This window comes from Mesoplodon mirus (genome assembly GCF_964341445.2).
Source record: "Mesoplodon mirus genome assembly, chromosome: 7".
Classification (NCBI taxonomy): Eukaryota; Metazoa; Chordata; class Mammalia; order Artiodactyla; family Ziphiidae; genus Mesoplodon; species Mesoplodon mirus.
The window spans coordinates 47,756,744-47,759,002 of record NC_138983.1 but is presented as its reverse complement, the minus strand read 5'-3'; positions in this window follow the sequence as shown (position 1 = coordinate 47,759,002).

The window sequence follows — 2,259 nt, the reverse complement described above, 5'->3', positions numbered from 1 at the left end:
ATGAAGAAACTCCAGTTTGTATCTCTTTTATTTCTTAAGTGCCTTTAGAAAGTGACTTCTTTTTCCTGTCTTTCATCACTCTGTTCTTGAAAACATGAATGAGGCACCTGCTGTGAGCCAGGCACTCTGAGATGCAAGATTAATCTTTCTGCCATCTGTTGGAGGAGATAGGCATGTAAAACAATGAAATGTGTTGAGCACTTACTATATGGTAGGCATTGGCAAACTCTTTACATATATTTCCTCTGTTACTTACAAATCTAAATGGTAGATGGTATCCCCAGTTTACAGATGAAATTGAATCATTCACTTATAAAATTGTAGAACAAGAATGAGAACCTGGCTTTGCTTCATTTCATTCCATAATATTTCTGCAATTTACAAAAATACCCTAAGATAATAGGCACACCAAACTACCTGGAGGTTGGTTAAGGAAGACTTTATAGAGGTGGTGGTATTTGAGTCTTGGAGGATAAATTGAAGTGGAGTCCACATTGGTAGGAGGCAAGGGTATCTATGAAGAATAAGCAGCAAAATTGAAGGCTCGAAAACACTTCATGTGTGTTTATATGGTTAAAACCCAGTAATGTTGAATAGAACGAGTCTTCTTGGTCATGCTAAGGAGTGTGTATTATACTGATGACCACAGCAGCCACTAGAAATTTTAAACAGAGGTGATATCCTTTATGAATCTAAGGTTGGCCTTTGTGTTTAAAGAATCAAGTGAATAAAAATTTAAAGAGATTAGCAAATGCTACAGAGAGGTCGAGTGAGAAAACGTGTCCACTGAAAGAGAAACACATTATGTGATACCCCAACATATGAATATACATGAACAATATCATGGAAGAAATGCTGGGGTCTGAATCTAAAAATGTAGGCAAAACTTCCTGTTGTGCCTTTTTTGGGGAAGACCATCCATAGCTTTTACCAAATGCTTGAAAGTATGTCACAATCAAGAGGAAGGCAACATTCAAACCTACAAATGTACCAAGGGTATTTGGGAAACATTTAAAGACTTATAGGTGGAGAGGTGAGAAATAAGCACAATTAAAGAAGTAAAATAGGGCTTCCCTGGTGGCGCAGTGGTTGAGAATCTGCCTGCTAATGCAGGGGACACGGGTTCGAGCCCTGGTCTGGGAGGATCCCACATGCTGCAGAGCAACTAGGCCCATGAGCCACAACTACTGAGCCTGCGCATCTGGAGCCTGAGCTCCGCAACAAGAAAGGCCGCGATAGTGAGAGGCCCGCGCACTGCGATGAAGAGTGGCCCCTGCTTGCCACAATTAGAGAAAGCCCTCGCACAGAAACAAGATGCAACACAGCAAAAATAAATAAATTAATAAACTCCTACCCCCAACATATAAAAAAAAAAAAAGAAAAGAAAAAAGTAAAATAAAACCAGCAATGGAAAAGATTTTTTAAATAGGTAGTCAACAAAGTTACGAAATACGGAAAAATTGAAACGCATCCCCAATTGACTGAAGAACAGTTGAGTATGGGTGAGAGGTGACAAAACAATAAAAGCTGCTCATCTCTGAAATTTAACTGGAGAGATTTAATTGTAGTTGGACAAATAGGAGAGATGTTAGTACTTAACGTTTAAAAGGAACTTGTTGAAGAAACTGAAGACAGAGATGACTGATAGGTCAGTCTCAGAGCTAGAAGGAGATACTATCAATAGCACAAAAGAATTTAGTTGGAATGGCGGAGGGACAGTATTTCTCTGAGATGTTCATAGGTATTTGCAGTTGAAATTGAGAATTCCTAGTTTTTGTTTGATGTAGATGTCGGTTATTGATTTAGAAGTGTGCTCCCCAATTTGGCTGTGCATTAGAATCACAGTGAATGCTAAGAAGAGATTGCTTATCTCGAGAGTCTTATTTAGTAGATTCTCATTCAGAGACACCTCTAATATTTAAGAAGCTCCATAGCTTTTTAAACACCAAAGCTAATGTTTTATGTCAATTACATCCCAATTTTAAAAAGCTCCATAGTTAATTCTATTATAATAAACAGCCAGATCTGACAAATGACCTAGAAATCAGTAACACCTAATTTTAGCCCCCTAAAAAAATGGAAAAGTAGTAAACACATACCATTAGGGACTAGAACCATTATTCTACACAAGAGAGTATAGCAAAGAAAGCTAAAGGAAGCCTCAGGGAAGCTGGAATATTGTCTTGTTTTTTTTGGCTGCACTGTGCAGCATGTGGACGTTAGTTCCCTGACCAGGGATCGAACTCACGCCCCCTTCAG